The 20,356-nt window shown below is 44.5% G+C and overlaps 1 protein-coding gene across 3 annotated transcripts in view; it reads left to right on the top strand.

The window, feature by feature from the left end:
• Window positions 1-20,356, top strand: part of LOC119953648 (zinc transporter ZIP11-like) — a 762,231-nt gene that overhangs the window by 214,494 nt on the left and 527,381 nt on the right. The window lies entirely within an intron of this gene.

Below are 20,356 nucleotides of genomic sequence, written 5' to 3'. Positions count from 1 at the left end.
AAGATGATTTGTTTAAAGTTTATTGTTAGTTTTGTTGTTACTGGAGTGTCTCTGGGCTGATGGATTCCCCATGAAAAGGTTGGGAGCTGAAAAGTAGTGGCTCCGAGCAGGATACTGGCACAAAAAGGCTTGTACATGTAATCACATGAAAACATTTCTGAATAAGTTCCAATTTTTGGAGTAAACTCAGGAAAAAGGAAGGATAATGTAAGGCTTAGGTTGGGTAACCCATGGGGTGCACACTCCTGCAAGTGGATTCAAGAGGGTTCTGATTTTTCTGAGACCCTGAATTGCATGTTAAAGGGATGATGGTTTATTACAAAATTTAAAATACTGTATGTAGAAATGAGGAATATATAAAATCCCAGTGGTTTCTACAATGTTACAATAACATCGATTCATAATTGAATGCTTTCAAGACTTTTTAAGATCAAGGTGTATCGCTCAATTTGCAGTGGTTGCACGTGTGGTGGCATAATCCCCCCCTTATAGACGTAAAGCAAGCCTCCTTATTTCTGTCTTTAGTGTTTGATTTGAATCTTCTGGTCTTCCAGCTTTGGATTTTACGATAATTAGGAAATAACCAGTTTGCAGTGTGCCCTTTGACTAGAGCACAATGTAGTGTGATCATCATGGCCCAGTTCATGCATGGCTCTTTCTACTCTGTGCCACTTACGACCATAAGACAGGAGCAGAATTAGGCCATTCGGCCCATCGAGTCTGCTCCGCCATTCAATCATGGCTGATATGTTTCTCATCCCCATTCTCCTGCCTTCTCCCAATAACCCCTGATCCCCTTATTAATCAAGAACCTATATAACACAGCCTTCTGCGGCTAAGAGTTCCACAGATTCACCACCTCTGAAGAAATTCCTCCTCATCTCTATTTTAAAGGATCGTCCCTTCAGTCTGAGGCTCTGCCCTCGGGTTATAGTTTTTCCTACTCATGGAAACATCCTCTCCACGTCTGATCTATCTAGGCCCTCAGAATCCTGTAAGTTTCAATGAGACCCCCCCCCCCCTCATCCTTCTAAACTCCAATTAGTACAGACCCAGAGTCCTCAACCGTTCCTCATGCAATAAGTTCTTCATTCCAGGGATCATTCTTGTGAACCTCCTCTGGACCCGTTCCAAGGCCAGCATATCCTTCCTTAGTTACGGGGCCCAAAACTGTTCATAATACTCCAAATGGGGTCTGACCAGAGCCTTATACAGCCTCAGAAGTACATCCCTGCTCTTGTATTCTAGCCCTCTGACATGAATACACCCATTGCATTTGCCTTCCTAACTGCTGACTGAACCTGCATGTTACCCTTAAGAGAATCTTGAACTAAGACTCCTAAGTCCTAGTTTATCTTTGATACATCATTCAGTTCATTCCCAGTTTCTTAGAATTACCTGCACTTGAACACTGATGAATGCAGTTCGTGGTCTAGTTCATTAATCAAACCCAATAATCTGGCATTGCAGTGATTTTTAACTTTAGGGATATATTTGGGAACCCCGAAGAGGCTGTAGTGGGACATTAAGTGTGATCTTCCCAGAGGTGGCTGGTTAAAAGTCCGCCACCAGGAGCCCTGTCCAATTAAGGGGGGTGGGTGCACCAGGGAACTTGGAGGTCTAATCAAAGAGCCAGCAGCAACGCCTGCTGCCAATGGGAGAGATGAGTCTTGCTGGTGTTGGTAGGAGATCAAAAGGGCACCTCAAGATGGAGGTGCCCTCTGAAGAGCTAGAAAAGTGTAAAAAAAAATTGTTGCCACAGTTGCCAGGCCACCAGTATGGAGGAGACACTCCTTCACATGATGAGCTGTGGCATCAGCACTAGCCCACTGGCATCCATTGCACCATGGTAGGTAGGGAATGAATATAAAGAAGGACTTGCTGAGCTCCCAGTCTGGTGGTGTCACCAACTTACCCCAAGTAGTGATTCAAGTGAGATTCATTAACTCGTGCTAGTCAGACCCCACCTCTGGTATGATCCGTTGGGAGTTTGGAGCTGCCCTTGTTCCCAGTTCCACTTTCAACCTGCACCCCTGCGACAGGGAAAATTCAGCCCCTGGTTATCAAGGGGCCTCCGCTCAAATTTCCGTTCATCTCTTGCATTGCCACCTGTTGTGGATCGAATGGAAGGAGATATGACATGAAACAGTCGGAGTGAAGGTGGACAATTAAGGAATGGACTGATTTCAAAAGAAACCCTTTGATTCCCGTGGAATCTGGGTTGACAGGACCCAACTTATCTCCCCGTTAAACTGTGAATCAAAAGATGTTTTTCATATCTTCATGTTTGACCACGCACAGGCTGTTGACTCCAGCAAACACTCTGTGGTAATTTATTCATGTTACCAACAAGCGTGGAACTTTTTCCCTGGCATTATCTTTTGGGCAGGTTAACTTGTGCTACGCTGCACTGCAGTTTGATCACATTATTCATCCCACGTTTTCCCTATGATGTTGTGACAAATGTTTAATGTGGACAAATGTGGAAAAATTTAAAGCCGAGGCGAGGTGGAGGTATTCAAAATCACGAAGGGTTTTGATCGAGTGGGGAAGGAGAAACTGCCCACTGGCAGAAGGGTTGGGAACCAGAGCACGGAGATTTAAGTTCAGAGAGGAGACGAGAAGAATTTTCTTCACACAGTGAGTTGTTATGATCTGAAAGCACGGTGACAGAGTGGTGGAAGCAGATTCAATAGTAACGTATCCAAAGAAAATTGGATGAGCAGTTTGAGGGGAGAAAATGACGGGGCTATGGGAAAAGAGCAGGGGAGGGGGATGAATTGGATTGCTCTTCCAAAGAGCCGGCAGAAGCACAATGGACCAAATGGCCTTGTTCTGTGCTATAAGTTCCTGAATGACAGAATTAAGTGTGTTGTTTATCTAGCTGAGGCAGTAAGTGTGAGATTGATCAAACTTGCACTGCCAAGACATTGGCCGGAATTTTCCAGCTTCCTTGCGACTTCTTTCCCCACGGCGGATTCGGCGAGCCATTGAAATCCCCGTTCACATCGGCGGGACCGGAGGAATCCCATCGGCACGAAGGGCTGGAAAATCCCTGCCGTTGCCGTTTTGACCACTCTGATCACACAGTCCGGGCTTTGCAGCTGAATCCGCACTGCCATTTTACCTCATGGCAAAAATGGTAGATTTCCGAGTGTGTGAAGGTTTATACTTAAAGGCTGGCCTGATGTTTATACCTATCGATCACAGCCTTCTGCGGCAAAGAGTTCCTCAGATTCACCACCCAATGCTTTGCAACAAACAAATTTGGAAGTTTGCGTGAAAATTTATTTAGTCACATTGACCCTGTTGTATCAAATCACATTCACGTTTGGAGTCAAAGTATCAGCTGATCAGCGGTGATGCCTTTCTCACAGATAGTGCAGGCCAGTGTAGAAAAAAAGACCATTGCAACCTGTTGGATAACAAACAGAATTGATTCTAATGGTAAATAGCCATTGCAAAGATTTTTGAGGTAATAGGGAGAAAAATGTCACTGTGTCCAGAGCAAGATTACTGTTGCCAAATTTTGCATAACGTTGATGGATTGACCAATGAAGACATAAATATGCTGTCTGCTCAGGCATTTATTATGACAATGAGTTTTATTAACAGAGGGTTACAGAGGCTTAAAATATATGATTATTTATGAGCATGCATGTCAGTGAGATCCTGTAACTTGTGGTAAAATCCTGCAGAAGCTTGATGAGAGGCCAGTTTAATATTCATCATAACAGAAGCCATAGACGTAGACGCAGGAGGGGACCATTGAAACCTTCAAGCCCGCCCTCGCCTTCAGTCAGATGCTGGCTGACCTTCGACCTCAACTCTACCCTCTTGCGTTACCCGCACCTCCGTGAATTCGCTGAGTATCCAAAAATCTGTTGATCCCCCCCCCCCCCCCCCCCCCCCCCCATGGTGGAGAATTTCAAAGATTCAAAAACCCTTGGTCTAAAGTGGACAACCCCTTATTCTGAGAATGTAATCCTAGCTCTCGGCACCACAGCCAGGGGAAACATTCCCTTCGCCCTCTCCCACCCCAGCTTCCTATTATTTACAAAATACTTGGAGCTTGAAGAGATTCCCCAGCGAAATACTTCACGCTACCGTCTGGTAAATCTGAACACAGGTGGTGAATGGCAACAGTGGTATTGGGTAAGGACTCATTACAGAAGATCTCCTAGATCATTTCCCATTGTAATATTCAAAACGTGGCATTTCCCTTCTGGCTTTTCAGAAATGATGTGGCGATGCCGGCGTTGGACTGAGGTGAGCACAGTAAGAAGTCTTACCACACCAGGTTAAAGTCCAACATGTTTGTTTCAAACACTAGCTTTCGGAGCACTGCTCCTTCCTCAGGTGAATGAAGAGGTATTTTCCAGAAACATATATATAGACAAATTCAAAGATGCCAGACAATGCTTAGAATGCAAGCATTTGCAGGTAATTAAGTCTTTACAGATCCAGATATAGGGGTAACCCCAGGTTAAAGAGGTGTGAATTGTCTCAAGTCAGGACATTTGGTAGGATTTCGCAAGCCTCGGGTACATTGGCGAGACGATGCAGACGCTGCGACAACAAATGAATAGACGTCGCACGACAATCACCAGGCCGGAATGTTCCCTTCCAGTCGGGGAACACTTCAGCAGTCAAGGGCATTCAGCCTCTGATCTCCGGGTAAGCGTTCTCCAAGGCGGCCTTCAGGATGCGCGAGAACGCAGAATCGCCGAGCAGAAACTTATAGCTAAGTTCCACACACATGAGTGTGACCTCAAACTGGACCTGGGATTTATGTCACATGACATTCATCCCCCACCATCTGGCCTGGGCTTGCGAAAACCTACCAACTCTCCTGGCTTAAGACAATTCACACCTCTTTAACCTGGGCTTACCCCATCTCTGGATCTGTAAAGATTTAATGACCTGCAAATGCTCGCATTCTAAGCATTGTCTGGCATCTTTGAATTTGTCTATATATCTGTTTCTAGAACATACCTCTTCATTCACCTGAGGAAGGAGCAGTGCTCCGAAAGCTAGTGTTTGAAACAAACCTGTTACTTTAACCTGGTGTTGTAAGACTTCTTACCATTTCCAGAAAGGAAGAGAGAGTGATGGACAGCAATTCCTGCCGGACGATTCCTAACTACTAATGCTTGGAGAGTTTGGAAAGAACGGTGGGATTTTCCTGAGTGTGAAATAACAAAAGAATATAAAACTAGTTTGTTTTTAATTCAAATAATTTTTGGTTCCATTTATTAATGTGATTCTTGCAAAATTTGCTGGCTCCCTCCCCAATGTCTTTTGCTCGCTGTTAGACTGTACAGGAGGTTTACAGGTTAAAGCAACTAACTGATGTGAAACAAAAACAGAAAATGCAGGATAGGCTCAGCAGGTCTGGCAGCTTGTGTGGAGAGAGAAGTAGCTACTGTTTAGAGTTGATGTGACCCTTCTGCAGAACAGTGATTTTGCACAGTTCAGAGTTCACAGATACGTTTGCTGTTTCAACTTAGAATTGAAGATGTTTTGAAGCAGGAGCAGGAAATTGTGTGTATGTTAACCCCAGCACCAGCGAGCTACTTCCTTCGTACACTGGTGGACAGGTAGAGACAGAGAACTGGCAGTGTTGGATGTGCATGGTGAGGTGGCAGCATAGGGATCACTATCGCAAACATGTATTTATTTGGGTGTCAGGGCCATTTCTTTGGCACAAATCAAACCCGGTAATAAAGAGCAAAGAAAAGTGCAGCACAGGAACAGGCCCTTCAGCCCTCCAGGCCTGTGCCGACCACATAACTTTCTTTTTATGAGCGGTATTTTCTTTGCACAGTGATCTAAAATACTCAACGTAATAGATGAAATTCCACCCCTGTGCTGGACATCGGGTCCTTTTGACTGCTTCACACTATTAAATACCTCACAACAAGACGTCATGTTGGAAAGGGGGGAATTCTAAATGCGGGGAGAATATATGGCAGGGAAGCCTAAAAATCATATTAAAATGACTTAATTTTCAAATATCAGAGTCCGTTCTGGGAGGATTGGCGGGGATCGTTCACGCAGCTTGTAGCACTGGGAATGACTCCGCTATCTAACGGCACTTTGTTGCTATTTCGACCCCGACAAGCGGAGCTGCTCAGTGCGGGAAGAGATTGGGGCACTGTTTAAAAATGGCGCCCCGGTCTCTCGAACCCCCCCAAACGCGATGACCGGAACCCCCCCCCAACGGCAAGCTCATTTATAAGGGGGTCCACGGGCCCCCTCCGCACTCCACCTCACACGGGCAGGGCACTCTCTTGCCTGATCCGCAGGCAAATGCCAGCCTGACACTGGCAACCCGGCACCCTGGCAGTACCACTTGGGCACCCAGGGTGGCACACAGATGGCACTGCCAGGCTGCCAGACTGGCAGTGCCAAGGTCCCCGGTTGGCACCAGCAGTGCCAGGGTGCCATCCTGACCAGACTTGGACCGCCCGGGGTCCTCTGAATGCCTGAGAGAACGCCACCTGCCTGCTAAGTGCCTCGTCCCCGTTTGTGGGGACCAGTGCTAAACGGCACCCAGCTGGGGGTCTCCTCGACGAGGCCAGTAGATGCCAGGCAGCGTTCGATCCAGCGTAGACTTAAGTTATGTGGGCTTTTAAGCTCACTTAACTGTGCAAGTCTGGGTACCGGCCATTGTGGGAAGGATCCGGATCACAACGTCTCGCGAGATCTGGTTTGATCCACGAGGCGTAACGACCGTCAGAAATCCCAGGAGAGCCCGCGGCGGAACGCGGCCGCTAGATCATGACCGTTCCGGGCAGGAACCTTGTTACGTCAGTGGTGAAGGGTGGGGAAAATTGAAAAATGAGATCTCGCCAGCGAGAATCTTGTTTTCCGATTCTCGCAAGATTGTGGGCTGGCATCATCATTTGTGCTTAAGGCGAACGTAGCTGCAGAATCACCCCCAGTGGCTGAGTTCTCTTCAAGTCATGATCATCCATTGTCATTTAATACTGGGAGATTTTAGATAGGTCCCTGTGGGTCTATTTCTTTCAGATGCCAGCTGCAAAGAAATATTCATGAGTAGAGGCATTTAACCTGGAATATAGAGATTGTCTCAGTGAGGTTTGAAGCCTGCCACATTGATTGTTTATTCCAGAATTTCTGGTGGGCATTTTCCTGACAGACATTTCTGAAGCATTGTTACCCAGAGGTCCAGTGATTCTCCAATCACTTTGATCCTTCACATTTTACCATCACAGAATGAAATATGTACGTTATAAAATTGTGGAAGCTGTTGGTACTTGCTGACTAAACCCATTACCTGCTTGCCTTTGGCTGGAGTCAGCAGCATACCTTGACTCGCTTTCATTCCAATTGATCTCCCTGTTTAGTTAAGTTCTTTTCACAAGCTGCTGATTCTCCAGCCAAGCTAAAATGCTGAAATATATTCCCTGTCAGATTCTGATGAATTTGCCGTTCTTTTTCTATTTTTTAATTTGTTTGTCTGTATTCACAGATTTTGATTCTGAATTCTCATTTGGTGCACTTATTGGCATTTTGGGGCTGACTGTAATTAAGTGTAAACGCTCCAGCACCACTTACTATTTTGTTGTCAAACACCGCTAATTTCATTAGCGAAGTGATTAGAATTCTTAAAATATAGTCAGGTAGTACATTCATTCAATGGAGCAAGTAGTTGATTTTTTTTTTAAAAGAGAAGACATTTGTAAGAGAATAAATCTTCATATAACGCAACAGCTGGGAATGCTCCAGAAAGATCCTTTGAGGGAAATATTTTTTTAAAATGCATTTTTTCAGTACTGTTATTATAAATAGCTTCGGTGGAGATAAGCACTAAATAAAAGCATCTTGTAGAGAAGGAAAGATCAGCCAAGTCCCTGCTTCTGATCCAGTGAACCCCAGTCGAGTCACTTGTGTACAAGTCAGGTGGGGACAGGACCGGCCTTAGTTATGATGCCTTGTTGGCACAGATTATTAATAACACAAAAAACTTAGCAGGGAAGAAAAATTGTCAGCAATAGGTGGGAAAATGTTCATTTTCATTTCCGACCAGTGAAAAGCTGCTTACAATCCGCTGCATAAACAGAATGCACATCAGCGACTGATGTTTTATGGAAAATGAACCAGTTACGTAACTGATTTACGCTCACTTTTTATTTTGGATTGGTTGGCCTTCTTCCAAAGTTACTGCAATTAATTGAAGCAAGTTAACAGAGAAGAGACGATGTAAAGAACCCTGAGCGTCAATGGGCTCAGTGCTCGCCTCTTAGTTTATTACAAAATGTTACAATCAACCTTGTTTTTGGTCGTTCATAAAGTAATGATCAAAGTATTTAATGCTCGGAACACGTTCCGGAATATATATGTTGAATTAGACAGTGAATCGGGGCAGCACGGTGGCGCAGTGGTAGCACTGCTGCCTCACGGCGCCGAGGACCCGGGTTCGATCCCGGCTCTGGGTCACTGTCCGTGTGGAGTTTGCACATTCTCCCCGAGCCTGCATGGGTCTCACGCCCAGAACCGAAAGATGTGCGGGGTAGGAGGATTGGCCAGCTTATTGGAAAAAATTAATTGGGTACTCTAAATTTATAAATAAATAAATAAAATATGTGTCCTGTGCAAAAGCACGTTTCCACAGTCTTGCATGTGCTCTGAAGGAACTGGTGTAAGTCTTGGTGTTGAGTGTTCTGAGACGAGCCGCACATCCAACGATGAACCTGTCACTGCCAAAGAGATGTGTCGGAAACAGCACCGGATCTCTATGAACTCCACCACCACCACATAGCCTCTCGCCCAGGAGTGAGAACTCAGATTTATTCAGAAATGACATTAAAATAAATGATCGCAGCGGAATTTTATTGCACACAGGGCACTGTTTTAAAATAACAAACGCCTTGACGTGGTCATTCTTTATAGTACTGCATGCTTTGTTTGGCCCAACATCTTTGATGTGAAGTTCACACGTGCCTGGAATATTCATGGTAAATTTCAGTCAACCCAACCTACTAACTGTCCAATGAAGCAGACTTCACGCTTTGATATGTAAAAAGAGTTATACCACACCCATTGGCTTTGAAGTTTGAACTGGGAACGTAGATACCAGACTTTCACCCCTCAAACTTGGGCATAAGTAACTAATGGGAAGGAAATCTAAGCCTGCCTCTAAAGGTCCGATGTGGAATGAAGTTAGTCTGAATCCTCATCATAGTGAGCAACGACCTAAAGCTCAACATTGATTCAGATTTAGCACCAATCTCATGCCAAATGGTCACAGGAAGACTGGTGAGGGGAATAAGAAATAAAGGCACATTGGCATGGTAGGGGCAGGTCTTCTGGGATATGTGGTTCGGCAGAGTGGAGAGATACAGGCTTCAATTTGTCGAGAAAAGGCTGGAAATACTCAGCAGGCCGGGCATCTGAGAGAGAAACAGAGCTAATGGATCAGGCTGGAAACATGGGGTGGAATTCCATCTGGGGACTAAGCCCCGTGAGGGGGGGGGGGGGTTGGGAACATGGTGAATGGCGAAAGAACCAAAGATGACATGAGGAACGTCTATGTTTACGCAGCGAATAGCTAGGATCTGGCATGCACCACCTGAGACTGGAGTGGGAGCTGATCAGATTATGGCTTTCAGCAGGAAATTGGACTGAGGTCCAAGATTTACAAGGAAAAGAGAGGGACAGGGGCGAGGTGAGTTGCTCGAACATGACTGGAAACACGATCTGCCTTTTGTGCTTAAACTTTCTATAATTCTATTCTATGTGCCTGGCCTTGGGGAGGGGAACTCCAATGGACTGGGTTGGGGTGGGGGGTGGGCTGGGGAGGGGCTTTCAAACTTGGCTCTGGCCTCTGCTCGTCTTGGGTGTTAGACACCTCCCTTGCCATGCGGAAAATTGCGATACAGTTAGGGGGGGGGCGTGTAGACAGGTGGCAGGAACTGCACGCATGGCATTGTCCCAAACTTCAAGAGCCCACCAGCATGTCCCAGGCCGAGTGTAAAATTCTGCCCTATCATTCCAACGTTCATAACAGGGGCGGGGTGGGGAAACTGTGGTTGGCGATATTTTCTTCAGATTTTGATGTCCTGGGGAATCTGTCCTGCAGTCAAAATTGGAAATGAGGAAATTGGTCAGGTTGGTGCGGATAGAAGGGATTTCTTTTCCCCTGCGACAAAAATCAAACGGCGGTTCAAAATGCGCACCGTTGTTCTTCCTGAATAAAGTTGTGGAGTTTGTGCCATTTTCATGCTGTGCTGTTTGAGCAGGGTCACAAAGGAATTGAGGAACTGCCCTGAGTGAGATGATTTAGCAGTATTGGAGCTGGACAGATTAAATTGAGGCCTGTCGCTCTTTCATTTAGGTTGCACTATCTCCGTCATCTGCTGAGTTGAAGCCTTATTTAAAGAGAACTTATGTGAGCAAACTTGTGCGCAGCATGCGTGGAATTCTGGTGGGTTGATAACACTCCCTTTCATTTTTTAAACCAAGTAAATTCACTGTGGTAGCAGCTTTAGACACCGTAGAAAAAGTAATTGATAGCGCACTGTGGTACAATGGAATTGTGTTTCGGGCAGTAAGTTGTGATCGAGAGAGTAACTCTACCAGGAATGATTGTAGCATCATCATACAGGAGCTCAGTTTATCCAATTACAGCAGCTGACAATGTCTGTGCTGTTTAGCCCTGAGAAATGTGTAATAAGCCTGATAGGAAATAATCTCCTTCAGTCAGGATTTTCATAAACCACAAATAAAGACTCTGTGAAATGCACCGTCTAAATCAGTCACTCACTCACCAATCTAACCTAAGCAGAAAATAATGCTTTGTGGACACCAACTTCGCATCAATAGATATAGTTTAGTTGAGAATATTATTTTCTGCTAAATGCTGAGAATTGAAAGATTTCAGCAAGAAGAGAGTTTTAGTTAGCTGTAATTCTCTGCTGGGTACAGGACCCAGAAGAAAAATACAAGAGTTTTATTGTTATGTCACTGAAAAATAGAAGAGCAATTTAAGCACTTCAGCTTAATAGCACGATATAGCCGCTGCAGTATGCAAGTAGATTTAATTACAGTGCAGTAATCAGCCGGATTTGAATGGAACTAGTGGTGTGACTATTCTACAATTCTTGTACTGTGTACAGAAAGCATCCTCTCTTTGGTCTATATATTCTTTACTCTTGTTCTCAATGGCACACAACAGCATGTATACAATTTCACTAAATGTGAAACACCTGCCAAAAGGGAACAAAGTCCTCTCGTGAGCACATTTAGCCGCATGTTTCCCGGCGCTCGCTGTGCCAAGAAGCACGTGGCTATTCAACGCGAACGGTGTCCTGATTTCCGAGGCCCCCAAAACAATCTCCTCCCAAGACTCACGAAGGGCACCCCCGACCCAATCTGACGTACGTTAAAAATGCCCGTTTGGCATCCTGGCAGCGCCAACCTGACACCCCGACAGTGCCCATGCCAGCTGGCTGTGACACCTGGGCACATTGGCAGTGCGCAAAGGACATACAGCTGGAGGCCTCCAATCTCCTGAAAGACCCCGCCGACTGCTGTTCCGTCTGGTCCCTGTTTGTGGGGACCAGTGCTGAATGGTGCTCGCCTGAGGTTTCCGACGTGAAGGGGTTGAATCCTAAAGCCTCAGGTACCTCGGGAATCTGCACATTAGACTGAAGCTAACTGCTCGCTCTAATGTGCAGATTTGCCAGAAAGTGATCCCGCCCATTTTGGTGGGATTTACGGTGCAACGTCTCACGAGATCCCGTTAAATCTCTTGAGGCGTGGCGAGCCGGGTAGATCTGGGGAGCGGTGTCTCCCAGCTTTCATCGGCCACACTGCGCCACGGCGAGCTGCTTTTCGGCCTAAATCTCTAATCAATAGTACATCCTCATAATGACACTGGTTGCTTAGGTATTCTGGTCAGCCTCGGGTCATTAATCCTTTGATAGATCTCTCAGCACAACTTCAGAACGACTGACCAAGCCATTTGACCGACTGCAGGAACAATGGGTGAATTCCTCTCAAAGTGGGGTGGCAGGCTGCTCCGACGGCCCCTGTCCCACTGACCAGAATAGCGGAATCCCGCTCCTGAGCTTGGAACCTCATTAATTATGCACAGGCCTGTTCCCCTCCAAGTCACCTGGTGGGCTGGCATCTGATTGGTCCACCTGCCATCAGCTGACGGGTTTGAAGGTCCCATCGCCAGGTTTTCTAATGTGATTATAAAAAATAATAAATCAAAGGCTGAAGGTAGAAATTGAGGCAGAATATATGACTTAGAAGATGAAGACAAAATTTTTGGCCGAGGTGTTCTTCAGGCACTAAATCTGCTTCACCTGAAGGCTACACTTGGCTATAGAACATAGAACATACAGTGCAGAAGGAGGCCATTCGGCCCAACGAGTCTGCACCGACCCACTTAAGCCCTCACTTTCCCTCTATCCCCGTAACCCAATAACCCCTCCGAACCTTTTTGGACACTAAGGGCAATTTTGCATGGTCAATCCACCTAACCTGCACGTCTTTGGACTGTGGGAGGAAACCGGAGCACCCGGAGGAAACCCACGCAGACATGGGGAGAAGGTGCAGACTCCCGCACAGACAGTGTCCCAGCGGGGAATCGAACCTGGGACCCTGGCACTGTGAAACCATAGTGCTATCCACTTGTGCTACCGTGCGGTACCGTATTTCTGACAAACAGTCAGAAATAATGGCCCAGGTTTTGAGGTGAGCCACAAAGTAACAACACTCGCTGCTGACCTCAGACTCAGCTATAAACCTATCTTGTGTGATAGTAGCGGAGAGACATTCAGCACCAAGGAGAGTATTCCTGCACAGAGTGGGCCTTAACATGGCCATGCAGCATTCTGCAGCAGAGGCAGAAAGGCCAGTGACTGGGAGCCATGCCCACGGAATCTGTCAAAATCAAACCGCTGAACGATGTGTCCTGTTAAAAATGTCATTGGAACTAAAGATCAAACCAGATTAATTGGATCAGGACCATTTTAGCGAATTATAAATTTATAGATATTTTTTAAAAGTCAGATTTCACCAGAATGGTTTCAATCAATCAAATTGCTAATTTTTTTTTTACAAAGGCAAATTATTTCAAAAAGCTATGTATGTTAATACATATAAAGCCTGATAAATCATGCTGCAAAGCCATTCACGTTAAACATTAAATCTTGTCAAAATGTCAGGTACGTTAAAATGTTTAAAAACTCAGATAAATCTTGCTAATCCCGTTTAAGCATTAAAAAAATCTGATCATTTAAATTTGAGGGAAGCTGAAGAATCTAAATCTGGCTCTGACTGCCACTTTGAAAGTTCCCTTTCTCGTGTCCGTGTTTCTTTAATCAAAATATTCACAAAACGAGGGGAGGCTCTTAATGCCCTAAAATATCAGTCTAAAATGTTTTGGTCAGAATAATTCATTGTCAGTGGTCAATCAAGCCCTGATTCTTGCGACAGCCTCTGATTTTAATCTGCAGACCAGGTCACTAATACTGTGTAAAACCTCGTGAGCCGTGGGGATTCTGTCCAGTCCTCACAACTCGAGCACAACCTCTGGATTTATAGGAGTACCGAAGCTGAATCTCAGAAAGACACTGAACTAGAAGTCATCCCAGTTCATAGAAATCCTTCATCTGGGCGACAAGGTGGCGCAGTGGTTATCACTGCTTCCTCACAGCACCTAGGACCTAGGTTCATTCCTGGCTCTGGATCACTGTCCATGTGGAGTTTGCACATTCCCCTCATGTCTGCGTGGGTCTCACCTCCAGAACCCAAAGATGCGCAGGGTAGGTGGATTGGCCATGCTGAATTGCCCCTTAATTAGAATTTTTTTTTTTAAAAGCCTTTAATATTTTCTTTACCTCTCTGTTGTTTGCCTATGTGTACATAAAGTGGGGGTAGTTAGAAAGGAAGGGATGTTAGATAGTCAGTTGTATTTTTTTGTCTATTTAATTATAATACTGCACATAACAAAAGGTTACTTGTGTTCAAGTTACGAACCTGGTGACTGCAGTTTATTGGGCTCAGCCAACGACCTCGTATATTTTAACATAACATCTAATTTCACTTGTGTTGTGACTCCTGGTCAAGTGGGGCTGGAATTGATTGTGTACTAGGCCAAGGTGTCGTGACATGTTGATATGCGAGATGCAGGGTTAGAATGGCTAGAAACACAAAGAAAGACTTGAAACTTTAGGAAGAATCCGAAGAATAGAAACCAGGATGGATTTAGTACAGGAAGGTGCTGGAAAAAGAGTGAAAGAGACAGTAGCGATGCATGGGAAGGAATAAGTTACCCAAAACACACAATCAGACAGTGGTAGAACAGGTTTATTCTGCACTCAAACTAACTATTGCACTGAAACTCTCAGCATTTGGGGAGATTGGTTTTTCAACTATCTTGAACTTCCTGTTTTGCTTGTATGGCTCCTGGCTTATTTCTTTTCTTGTGATTTTACAATATTCTTTCAAAATTTATTTGAAATTTGAAAGCTCAGCTTTTGTTGGCCTAACTAGGAGTAGTTTAAATAATTTAAATTACTTTGCCTGACGTTTTCATTAACTGAGGTAACTTTTGCTTAAAAGAGCGGTTACACCTATAAAGAGCGAGATGATTTTACCATTTTAAAATCCCATCAATGCTGCTGCCTTTAATGGAAGTTTAATTATTTTAAATTTTATGGGTGATTTATTCATTCTGGTGAAGAATGGCAGTGTTGTCCCTTATTCTTCTCCTTTTTGGACCAAGCATTGCGCTGACTCGCATCAGATGAGGTGGGTTTAATGCAGTTTGGGGTTGCATCTTTGAGTTGCATGAACCATGTGCCTTGAACACCCATCTTCTCAGTAATTCTGGCTGCATTTAAATCGGGGTGACACTTTTGGTTCTAACGTCTGCCATTTTGTGACGGATTGTCAATAGGCGCCACTTTGCTGAAGCTTTGTTCCGTCAACAAGTGTGCGAGCTACCAGGCAAACCTGCACAAATTTATTTGACTTTGGAATGTCAGCAGCGATCAGAGTCTTTCATCCCAAATATGTGACTTTCCATTCGATTTAAACTCCGCAGAGAATTCGGTGCCCACCAAATATATCCCTCGTTTTCGGAATACAGTTAAAGCCGTAATTCTCCACACTTCATTTCTTCCCTCTCACCTCTTTGCCGCCTCTCTGGGCTGGGGAGGCTAAATTCTCCCCGGTACCTGTCATTGCCGTTCCCTGTTCGTTAAAAGGCGAGATTATGGCCTTGTCAAGAACTGGCAGAACATGTTCCGCCTCAGTCACAGCTCTCCCACAACAAAGCAGACTTGTCTGTTTTGTCAAGCGCTGCCTTATTATTCGCAATATCAAATGGATTTGTGTAAAATTTAAACCCACCCTAAGTAGTCCAACAGCTGCAGCTTGAAGCATGGATGCTTTCGATTTGCCTTTCTTAATTCGTTTTATGGATGTCACAATATATTACGTTGAAAGTGTGATGGTTATTTTCAAAAGAAATCAATGTTATTGAAAAGACACAGTCATTTTCTCTCAAAATCAACCCCAATTTGCGTACTTGAGAGTTGACATTTTAAAGTCAATTTTCTACAGATGAGTATTGCATTGAATGGGAAGAATTATTTGAATTTATTGACTTAGTGTTATTAAAAGACTCTTGTCTGTACTGAAGATGCAGGTTTCAGGCCAAGTAAGCCAAGATAATTGTTCATATTCTCCAAAGAAAATATAATTCTGTAGAAATATTATCACTGTAAGGCTTGTTCCGTGAGCTCTTCACCTGGGACATGTTTGCGTGAATTATTTCTTCCTGTAATATACAGTTTTGTTCTCAAGTGTTGGGATAAATGACTGTACTTCAATATTGTGACATCTCCTTCCAGTGAGATTTATTAACAAAATCTAAATCAAATCTTCCTGACCATCAAAGACATTGACAACTGCTGAAAAGGACCTCTCGCACGAGTATCGTGAAGGTAATAAATTAACTTTGTTCCTTTTTAAATAATTGGTGGGCGTACAATTTTATTCTCAAAATAAATGACACTTGCTATCTGTGTGTGGTATATGGCACAGTATGTTACTAAATGCCTGCAATTTTATTACTATTTTACAAGTCGACACATGCAAATGTTCTGTTTTAAAATTGCGATAGTTTGAAAGCTTTGTCAAAATGGTTTGCCTGATTTGAGTGCTCGATTCAAAAAAAAATTCACTGCGGTTGTTTATTGAACACACCTTTTGAGTGTGAGATGCGAGTTCCAAGCGACCGTATTATTGCGTGAAGAGAATGCGTTGACACAAGCAACTTTGTCACGACTCATATTTTCTAACTGTTCCTGCATGTAAGAAGGAAAATTAGAACTTCCAACGAAGGGAATATTTTTGTTGAGTCATGCTGGAGAGCTGGCGTAACTCAGTCAGAATCTGCCTCAGTTAGACCAGCTTCCAAATGTAACTCTGCTGGAATGTGCTAAGACCCTCCGAGAACTGCTTCTCTGTTGTCTTCTCACTCAATCCTAGCCACTTCTGCCGTTTTCCGTTGGGAGTGACGTTGGGTCTAAATTATGTTCATTCAATTATGGCTCGTGGGGGAGACCAGAACCAGGGAGCACTGTTTAAAAATATGGGGTCTTCCATTTAACATGGAGATGAGGATCATTCGTCTTTGAAAACCTCTTCCCCAGAGAGCTGAGGATGGCGAGTCATTAAATATATTCATGGCTCAGGCGGACAGAAACCTGAACGGTAGAGGAGTCAAAGGTTATGGACAACAGGCCAAGATCACATCAACCATAATCTTATTGAATGGTACAGTAGGCTCGGGGCCTCCTATGCTTCTATTTCTTCTTATTAGGGCGCATCAGTATTACCAGGAGTAACAGAGGGGCGATTCAAATTTTAAAGGTTCAGAAAGCATATCAATTATCAACAAGGACACTTCAAAGGAAAAAAATACACAGGCCTCCACTGAAGTGATGCGCCTCAGGCCTGATATAGTCATTCTCCCCACCTGCCCTGTTAGATTATTTTGTGGGGGTTGGGAAGCGAACCAATATTATTCTGTTGCACCTGACTGTGGAAAAAAAACCCAGCCAAAGTCAGGGTCAGGCCAAGCCCTCTTGGTGAACAGTGCTCCCGTCCCTCTGAAAGTTTGCTTGCATATTGGCTGAACGAAGATTCGGAGCAACGGAGACTCAGCAAATTGCAATGCCCAATTGTTACTTGACAGTCGGAAGACTATAAGAGTGAATCCTTGAGCAGGGTATAATCCTGGGATTAATAGTCTCAGGAGACGAACAGATCAATCGGTTGAACAACCGTGGACAGACATCGCTGCAAGATGTCAGGCCAAATGCCTGCTCACCACGAGACTTCCCAGTGGACCTACTTATTGATGTTCTCATTCTTGAAATCAACTGAGCAATTTCCAATAGACTGAGGCGATGCAAAATAATGGACCAAGAAATCTTTGAAAAATCACATATCAGTTTGAAGCTGCTTAAACCGTATATTGCTTAGATAAGAGGAGTAATCTATTTTATATTAAAAGTGTTCTCTCAACACTTCAATTTCGCAGAAGCAATTGTGGTTGAGCTTGTGATTCATTTGACAGCTTTTCCCTCTTCTAGAAGCGCCCTCCTTTGGGTGCATGACTTATGGCACAAATGAAGAAGAAAAATGTGTGATCAGAACCATTTGAATAATGCTCTCCCCAAACAGCTATCAACCATTTCCACTTTGACGTTGATTTATGTGGAGAACTTGACTTTGAAGAGGTACATCATGTCTTTGTCTGGGAAAAGTGATGATTAGAAAAACTCGTGAAGGTCAGACACCCTTTCACCCCGAAGCAGCAAAATAAGACAAATTGGTAACTTGTTTTAAAATGTTTGCCGATTCTGTAATTATTTCTAAGATTGTTTGAAAAGGGCTTTTTGGAAACTTGCATTGGTTGTAAAGAAATCAATTGTACGTTTCTTGAGTAATAAGAAATATTGGTCCATGTGACCTGGCAATTCTTGACCTGGAAGTGGTACGAACAGGAAGGAAGTCAAGATGGAAGCTGTGTGGCCCGACACAAAGAAGCAGAAAAAGAAGAATTGTATCAGGGGAAGAATAGAGGGTGAGATTTTCCAGCCCTTCCCTTTGGTGGGATCTTCCGGTCCCGGTGAAGGCAACCCCAGGAGGGTTCCCCGGCGGCTGAACGGTCAAGCTACACAAAACGTCGTAAACATCTGCAAGATCGGAAGATTCCACCAGCCAACGGCAAACCACTTCCGCCGTTGGAAAACATGTCATGTTAAGGGACGAACTACAGGCACGTGTTGTTGGTAAGTTCTTCATTTGGGGGTCGTCTGGTAAATTTGATCATCTTGGTTTCTGGTTTCTTCCCCGGGATTGTAACAAACTTGGAGTTAAAACATTGAGCTACATCTCTGCCACTCACTACAGACTAGATTTGAGAAAAAAGCTAAATGATGCAGCTCAAATAAAGTGAAGGTAGGAAGGCTACAGACGTTTTGTGCTATTTTTTAACATTACGTAATGCATCCTTTTGCAAACAACCATCAAGGTAGGACCATAGGAACTGTGAATCGAATTAAAGACCGGGACCATGTAGTTTGGCTTTGTCATCCGGGTAGTCACACAATTACGAGAATGGAGCTTCTCACTAATCTCACACTCTATGTATCAGTTTACACGGATCCAGACAACGCGGAGAGTTTCAGGAGCGAAAGATCCAAACGCACCAGTATGTGTAATGCCTCGAATTACAAAATGTTATTCTCTGGAATTGCCACTGCAAATTCTTGTGATAGCTTCAATTTGAGCTCAGATCTCATTTCCTATATGCAGTTTCTGCTTTTACACACTCATTGAGTGGATGTAAAATGATTCTATGGCACTATTTGAATGAGTGAAGGAGCATTCTCCCCAACCAATAACCAAAGGTTGATTAGGTTATTAATCTCATTGCTGCTTTTAGGACTTCACCGTGCACACAGTTCCGACACTCACAGTGACATTTTAAAAGAACAAGTAGTTCATTAGCTGTGAAGTACTTTAGGATGTCCTGATATTTAGAGAAATGCCGTGAAAGTGCAAAATGGCAGATCAATATGAGTAATAAGTAATGTACCATCTCAACCCATGGTGATAGATTCACATGAATAATGAATTAGAGTTAGACCAGTCGTGGTAGATCTGAATGCTAATAAGGGAGCACCAGCCTCGTCTTTGAATCATAGAATCACAGAAGGAGGCCACTTGACCTATCATTTGTATGGTGCCTTTTTGAAAGAATTAATCCAATTAGTCTCACTACCCTGCTCTCTTCATAACACCAACCAAAGATAATTTACAATAGGCAAGATTTTCCCCAAAAATAGCGAAATGAAAACCAGTGCGATTCCTGCCAGCCTTGGAAGCGTGATGCGGACCGCTGTTTTTAGATATATTGGGGGATAAAATGTGGGGTTTTTTTTCCAAGTAAAGCATGGCACCTGAAGCATTTGATTCATCTGCCCGGAGGTCACCTGTTCATTTTAATCAAGGGGACGCTTGATTAAACAGCTCCACAGCACTTGCTCTCATTCAAGTCAGGAGGATGGCACTGAGGAAGCCTGCTCCTCGATTCACTGAGGGGGCCCTCACCCGTATACTGGACGTCGTGGAGGAGAGTCAGGCAACAAGGTGCCCTTGGGTTGGCAGGAGACCCTCTGGCAAAATCATGAATCCCACCTGGGAGATGGTCGCGCCGCTGGTCAGTGCCAGCAGCCTTCACAAGAGGACGGGTGCGCAGTGTCGCAAGAAGATGAACGAACTGCTCCGACCAGCCATGGTAAGTGCTCCCTGTATCCTCTCTGCACTCCGCCTTGCCGTCACCCTGTGGAATGTCAGCTCAACCCTACATGCTGCCACTTAGCAGGGCCCCTGCACCCGACCTCCCACAAGCTTCCTCATGCCTCCTGACACTCCTGTTCAGAACTGCTCCTTGCCGATGCGCAGTGCCCACACATGCCAGGTATATTTGACATCTGACCCGTGAGGCGGCCAGCTCACATCATCATCATTTATATACCTGCAGGATAAGCCTGCCCACAACCGCCACGAACGAAAGAAGACGTGTGGTGTGATGTACAAGCTGAAGATCTGGACTCCTTTTGAAGAGAGAGCCCTGGAGCTCACAGAGGAGTAGTAGGAGTGGGCCTGTGCTGAGAGTCAGGTAGGCCTGTGAGAGAAAAGTCAGGAGCCACTACGCGTTCAAGCAGATAACTAATCTCAAGTGAGTTCTGTGAAACTCAGACCATTGACCTGGACATGCACAAATGCCATG

This window comes from Scyliorhinus canicula, chromosome 18, assembly GCF_902713615.1.
Source record: "Scyliorhinus canicula chromosome 18, sScyCan1.1, whole genome shotgun sequence".
Taxonomy (NCBI): domain Eukaryota; kingdom Metazoa; phylum Chordata; class Chondrichthyes; order Carcharhiniformes; family Scyliorhinidae; genus Scyliorhinus; species Scyliorhinus canicula.
The sequence above is the reverse complement of the archived record's forward strand: the minus strand, read 5'-3'. Positions and strand labels throughout refer to the sequence as shown.